Source organism: Bufo gargarizans, chromosome 3, assembly GCF_014858855.1.
Source record: "Bufo gargarizans isolate SCDJY-AF-19 chromosome 3, ASM1485885v1, whole genome shotgun sequence".
NCBI classification, from domain to species: Eukaryota; Metazoa; Chordata; class Amphibia; order Anura; family Bufonidae; genus Bufo; species Bufo gargarizans.
This window is the reverse complement of record NC_058082.1, coordinates 543,711,027-543,718,829: the sequence shown is the minus strand read 5'-3', so window position 1 is coordinate 543,718,829 and position 7,803 is coordinate 543,711,027.

The following is a 7,803-nucleotide window of genomic DNA, read 5'->3' as shown; positions in this document are numbered from 1 at the left end:
GTTTTAGTCAGAAATCACATATTGTTCAACATCAGTAAACTCACACGGGGAGAAGCCATCTTCATGTTCAGAATGTGGGAACTGTTTTTGTCGGAAATCGCATCTTGCTGAACATCAGAGAATTCACACAGGGGAGCGGCCATTTCCATGTCCGGAATGTGGGAAATGTTTTAGTAGGAAATCAATTCTTGTAAATCATCAGAAAATTCACAGCGGGGAGAAGCCATTTTCATGTCCTGAATGAGAGAAATGTTTTAATCAAAAACCATATCTTGATACACATCTGAGAACTCACACAGGAGAGAAGCCATATTCATGTCCTGAATGTGAGAAATGTTTTACTGATAAATCAAGTCTTATTAAACATCAAAGAATTCACACTGGAAAAAACAATTTCCATGTCCTGAATGCAGGATGTCAATTAAACGTAAAGATCAGTTTAGGATTCATCTAAGAATTCACACAGGAGAGAAGCCACTTTCATGTTCTGAATGCGCAAAGTGTTTTATTCAGAAATCAAATCTTGTGCAACATCAGAGAATTCACACAGGAGAGAAGGGATTTTTATGTTCTGAATGTGAGAAGTGCTTAAGTAAGAAATCAAATCTTGTGCAACATCAGAGAATTCACACAGGAGAGAAGCCATTTCCATGTACTGATTGCAGAATGTCATTTAAAAGTAAACATCATCTTGAGAGTCATCAGAGAAATCACACAGGAGAGAAGCCATTTTCATGTCCAGAATGTGAGAAGTGTTTTAGTATGAAATCAAATCTTGTTCGACATCAGAAAACTCACACAGGAGAGAAGCCATTTTCATGCTCAGAATGTGGGATGTGGTTTAGTGAGAAATCAAGTTTTGTGAGACACCTGAGAATTCACACAGGAGAGAAGCCTATTTAATATACAGAATGTGGGAAATGCTTTGGCTGTAAATTATAGGGGTTGAGCCGGCTTTTAACCCCTTCATGTATTATGACGTAACTGTATGTCATAATTAGAGATGAGCGAATCAACTTCAAATTAAAATCCGAAGTCAATTTGAATAAAATTTCGGTCCAATACTGTATGGAGCGAGCGCTCCGTACCGTATTAGTATGTATTGGCTCAGATGAGCCGAAGTTATTACTTAAATCGTATTGGACCGGCACTCAAGCGTATGGGTTCACGCAAAGAACCCGTAAAGTAGTGTAATTTATTTGAACATAAAAAACATACATACACGTAATAGTGGGATAAATGAGATAATGGGTGGACTATCTCATGTATAAAGTCCATACAATGCAGGTTATTGGAGAAAATAAATAATGTCCCGTACTAATGCAAATAATACCTATTAGGCAAAATCGATAGCATACAGTCTCATAGTGTGATGAGTATAATACTCACTATTTACTGCGCAACTCAGTTGCGTCCCACAGGTTAGAGCGCTTACCTCGGTGTCGATTCAATCCAATGCAAACGGCAGAGTGTAGTTGCTTACTGACGTCATAAAATCGGATCTCCGCAAGATCGCTTCAATTATCGCGAGATGAGCTGTTACTTTTTCTTTCTCTTTCGTATAATACAGACTCTTCAATCGCTGCTAAAAATTGCAGTGAAGCTTCGATCTTGTGATCATGGATTGTTATCAGTAGCCAGCCGTTAATAAAGTCGACCACCAGTCGTTTTGCTTTAGTTTGTTTCAGAAGATAATTTTCTTGGTGTCTTTCAATGTTGCATGGCCATGCTTAAAATTTCTTACTCTTTATGAATATCCCATCTAACCCATTTTTGGACATTGGCACCTATCCGTGTATATAGAGAGTGAGCCGTCCCATTACTATTCATTTACTGGAAGTTATTACTTAGCAAAGTCTCGCGTAACTTTGCGTAATAACGTAATAGAAATAATTTTTACGGTACAAAAAAATTTCCCGAACTATGTTTCGGTTCCAAGGTACCAATTGGAACCGAACCCGAGTTGGGGGAAATGTTTTTTTCACAGTAAAAATGAATCTATGAAGTTATTTTGCAAAGTCACAAGAGACTTCGCTAAGCAATAACTTCAGGTCATCTAAAGGTCATTGGACCAAAGTTTTATGCAAATCACCTTCAGATGTTTTATCCGAAGTCGATTTGCTCATCTCTAGTCATTTAGGATGCAGTTTTTTATTGTAGCTAGCTGGAATTACTTAAATCATTCCCACTATGCAGAACACCAGGGGTTAACAATGCTGCCAAACAGGCTAAATTGAATGCATGTCAGAACTGCACTGTGTGCCAGTACCCTCTGCTTTATGATCGGTTGCCATGGCAGCCCGCAAGCTGCTTAAGTGGTCCAGGCCTGCGATGGCGTTCTCCATACTGAGCTATGCACGAGGCACAGCTCAGAATGGAGAGAGTAAAAATCCTATTCACCCTAAGGGCTCATGCACACAAACGTATTTTCTTTCCGTGTCTGTTACGTTTTAGTATTTTTGTCGACCATATGCAGAACCATCCAGTACAATGGGTCCGTAAAAAAATGGAAGTTACTCCGTGTGTATTCCGTTTCCATATGCCCGCTCCTTAAAAAAATAGAACATGTCCTATTATTGTCTGCATTACCAACAAAGATAGGACTGTTCTATTAGGGGCCAAATGTTCCGTTCCGCAAAATACAGAATGCACACGGACGTCATCCATGCTTTTTGTGGATCAGTTTTTGTTTGTTTTTCGCACCTTAAAATACATACGGTCATGTGCATGAGCCCTAATAGAGATCTATTAGTGTGAATTGGAGACGGGATCAAGAGATCCCATGTACTAAGGGTCATATTGGTGTTATAAAAAAAACAGTTATATATGTATTTTTTGGGATTTATTTAACTATAAATCACCCCCTTTACCAATTTTACATATGAAAATATATAAACAATAAAAAAATAAACATATTTTGTATCGCTGTGAGAAAATCTCTGAACTATAAAAAAAAATCCTGTACAGTGAACGCCGTACATACTGCAAAAATGGTACCAATAAGAAATAGTTAGTTACAAAGAAACAAGCCCTCCTACAGCTTTGTAGACCGAAAGATAAAAAAAAAGTTATATGGCAATGCAAGGAAAATTTAAATATTTTATTTCAAATGTTTTTATGTTTTTTAAAGTACTAAAACAAAAACATCTAAGGATGTTAGGTCATTTTTAGAGCACAATAAACGATGTGATGTCAAAACCCCAAAAACCTTGAAAGAATTCTTTTTTTTATATTTTTCACACAAATAATTTTCTTCCCATTTTCCAATGCAAGAAATTGCAAATTAAATCATGACATTAGAAAATGCACCATATCCTATAAAAAATGAGCCCTCCTATAGCTATGTGAACGGAAAAATAAAAATGTTATGGTTATTGGAATGTGGGAAGGAAAAATCCAAAATGCAAAAATGAAATTAGGCCTCAACCTCAAAGGGTTAATATTGATAACCTATCCTCAGAATAGGTCATCAATATCAGATCAGTAGGGGTCTGACACCCGGAACCCCCACTGATCATCTGTACGAGGAGACGGCTCGCGCAGTGCACACGTGCCTTCTCCCTTCTCTCTTCCTGCTCTCTGCTGTATGTCTATGGGACAGTAGCGGTGAACAGAAAGAAAGAAGGGAGATGACACTTGCACACTGCACGAGCCGTCTCCTCAAACAGCTCATCAGCGAGGGTGCCGGGTGTCGGACCCCCGCCAATCTGATATTGATGACCTATCCTGTAATCAATAGTGTATAAGTAATCCCAGGAGGCGTTTCTCTGTTCAGCACAGTGTATTCTTTATTGTAGCATATAAATCAAAGTTTTTCGGGATGCGTTTCGGCCCGTCCAGCCGTCCTCAGCTGATGGATATGCGACAATAAAAAAAAAAATTTGCTGAACAGAGAAACTCCTGCTGGGATTACTTATACACTGTTAGTGGGGATTGCCCCTTCCTGTGCAGCGCGGACCACGGATCGAGTGCCGTCGGATTTCCTTTAAGACTATTCTGAGGATAGGTCATCAATATAGGAGATCCCGGACAACATCTTTAAGTCTAGTGAGACATCTGAATACTCATATGAGGGAGAATCCAAACGTGCTTAGAGTCTAGGAGGGATCCATTGTAATGTTTGGAGTGTAGAAAATGTGGAAGGTGTGGAACTTAGTTTTAGGACCTGCTGCTTCACCATGATTTCTGATCTATAACATAAAGGTGTTTCTAGGATTAGAAGAAGACCTCCTTTACTCCAAAACATCTCCTCTCCTGTCCAAGGGTTGAGCGCAGCATTGTAATTCTGCCATATAAACTTTAATAGAGCCATACTGCAATACCAGACATAACCTATGGACAGATGTGGAGCTGTTTCTCTAAGAAAGCAGCCACAAGTTCTAATCCTGTACAACCTCTACAAATATCTGGATACAATACAGAAAACTATTATTACTACAACTATAGATCAGAAAATCTAGTGTTAGTGGGAGCGAGTCGTATCCTGGGATTGCACAGGTGCTACCGACACCGATCAGGGTTTCCACCAGCACCTACGTTAGTGGCTCCAACCCCCACTTCTCCTCCTCCGCCTCCTCCTCCACTTCCACCTCTAAATTTTCCGCTTGCAGCACCAGTCAGCCATCAGCCGGTAGCTGGAAGCAGCGTAGCACTGCTGTGGGGAACTGTCAACAGGCCGTGCTGAAGCTGATATGCTTAGGGGACAAACAGCATACTGCCGCTGAGCTGTGGCAGGGGATAAGAGACCAGACTGAGCTGTGGCTATAGCCACTCAACCTACAACCAGGCATGGTTGTGTCTGATAATGTCCGTAACTTGGTGGCGGCTTTGGAGCTCGGCAAGCTCACACACATCCCATGCCTAGCCCATGTCTTTAACTTGGTGGTTTAATGGTTTCTCAAAACCTGACCCAATTTGCTTGAACTACTAGTAAAGGTGTGCCGCGTGTGTGCACATTTCCGCAAGTCATAGTCAGCTTCAGCTGGTCTGTCAACGCTGCAGCAGTGTCTGAAATTGCTAGCTCACCGGTTGTTGTGCGACGTGACCACGCGCTGGAACTCCGCGCTCCACAAGTTGGCCAGGCTTTGTGAGCAGCAGAGGGCACAGTGGTATACCAGCTGCAACATGGTCGTCGCCTTTCCAGTCAGCTTCCGCTCTTCAGAAGTGAGGAGTGGGGATGGATGTCTGACCTCTGTGAGGTTTTAAGAAACTTTGACGACTCCACACAGATGGCGAGCGGTGATAACGCTATTATTAGCATTACCATCCCACTTCTGTGTCTACTCAAACACTCACTGCTCACAATTAAGGCTGACGCTTTGCATGTGGAAGAGAAGGAAATGGGGGAAGAAGACATTACACAGGGTGATAGCCAGAGCACCCTCAGTTTGTCTTTTCAGCGCGAATTGGACGATGAAGAGGAGGAGGAGCAGGAGACAGTTGCCTCCGCTACAGAGTGTAGTTTAATTCCATCGGTTCAGCGTGGGTGGGCAGAAGAAGAGGAAGAGGACGAGGAGATTGAGAGTCATCCTCCTGATCACGACAGCAAAGTCTTGCTTGTTGGTTGTCTGGCACATATGGCAGACTTCATGCTAGGTTGCCCGCCCCGCGCGTTATATGCACTTTAGCCAACACGGATTACTGGGTGTTCACTGGGGTTGAGCGAACCCGAACTGTAAAGTTTGGGTTCGTACCAAACTTTAGGATTTTTGGACCCTTAACCTGTACTTTTCAGTAAAGTTAGGGTTCAGGTTCGGTGTTCGGCAATTTAATGACGCTTTTTGAAAGGCTGCAGAGCAGCCAATCAACAAGCGTTTTACTTGTGTGCCCTTAGAAGCCATCACAGCCGTGCCTACTAATGGCACGGCTGTGATTGGCAGGTGTAGCATGTGACCCAGCCTCTATATAAGCTGGAGTCACGTAGTGCTGCACATCACTCTGCTGTTACTAGTGTAGGGAGAGGATGCTGCTGCTGTAAGGGAGAGAATAGGAAAGAATATTTAATCTGAAGTGATTGTTAACTCAGCGATCTACCTAGATTTAGTTGTGAGGGTGCAGTGCACAATCTTTTTGCCCTGCCCTGAGCCCAGTGACACAGAAAAATTACTTTTATCCGTCTGTTAGTTAGGTGGGCATCGGCGGCCATTTTATGCACCAGAACAGCATATGAATACTGCAATTATATTCTAGGTTAAAAAAAAAATCATATAAATTACTGAAAAAAACACCAAACTGATATGCCACTGACTATACTGGCTAGTCATACAAGCAGATATTAAAAGTGGAGACTTTTGCCAATATATTTCTGTCAGGAAGATATCGGAGCCCATCATACACCACGTCACGGTCACTCAGCATGGCAAGGGGTCCTACCACTGCACTAACTATGGTGTGAACACGGTCTGAAGGTGATGAAATCCAGCTCACAAGCTTCCACACAACCGCATAGCAGGTCAGCTAATCCAATGTGAACACAGCTAGACTGTAAGCCACACCCATATCAGACCATGTGATGGAGTTTTCCAGGTGCAACAGAATGTTCAATTGCCAGATAGAGGCCCATTCAATACATATAAAACAACATCACAAAAAAATTCAGTGGCCAATATGGGGGAACTGTCTCAACCACAAACACTGTAGCGTGTTTATCATTGGGGGAGCAATCCCACCGCATGTGGACCGCAGCAAACGACCATCCCGAGCAAGTAATGCATACAAAGGAGGTCACCAGCGCGGTCCACATGCACCACAAAAACATCCTACACAGACAGGAGCATTGTGCGGATTAAAATACAATCATATAAATCACTGAAAAAAACACCACAGATATACCACTGACTATACTAGCTGGTCATACAAGCAGATATTAAAAGCTGAGACTTTTGCCAAAATATTCCAGTCAGGAAGATATCGGAGCCCATCATGCACCACGTCACGGTCACTCAGCATGGCAAGGGGTCCTACCACTGCACTAACTATGGTGTGAACACGGTCTGAAGGTGATAAAATCCTGCTCACAGCCAAGCTTCCACACAACCGCATAGCAGGTCAGCTAATGCAATGTGAAAAAAAAAATCACCCATTTTTTGCAAGACCCTACATCTGGGGCCTTTGCAGCATTTGTCAGTGTGAAAAACAAGCTTGAAATACTGCAATAATTTTCAGGATTTAAAAAAAACACCAATTTTTTGCAATACCCTACATCTGCAGACTTTCACTGACACGTATAGGACATGTTTAATTATTTTGTGGGGCCGTAGAACGGAAGAAAAGATGTGGACAGCAGACAATGTTTTGGGGCCTTATAGAAGTAAATGGGTCTGTGTCTTATGTGCAAAATTACGGATCAAATGCGGAAAGCAACATGTGTCCTTCTGAATGAGCCCTAACAAGCATATTTTTAAAGACTTTACCTGTTTCCCAAATGCATTGTTATTGCTATTAATTATTCTCAACCTTAAAGGGGTATTCCCATCTTCAGTTTTAATACTTACCTTCGTCCCTCGCAACGTCCACTTCCTGGATTCGGCTGAACTTGAGTAACGTCTTCTCCCGGCCAGGCCGCACTTGCGCAGAAGACTGAAGTCTTTCTCCTGGCTGGATCGCGCCATGTCCTGGACGTGTTCGCAGCTCTGTACTATACTGCCAGGGAGTAGTCATCATGGCGCATGCGCAGCAGCGTGCGTTTTCAGGACATTGCCCGGCCAGGAGAGAATCTTCAGTCTCCTGTGCAAGCGCAGCCCGGCAGGATTCGACAGGAGAGGTGGCTGTAACCAGGGGAGATGACAGACAACATCAGGTAAG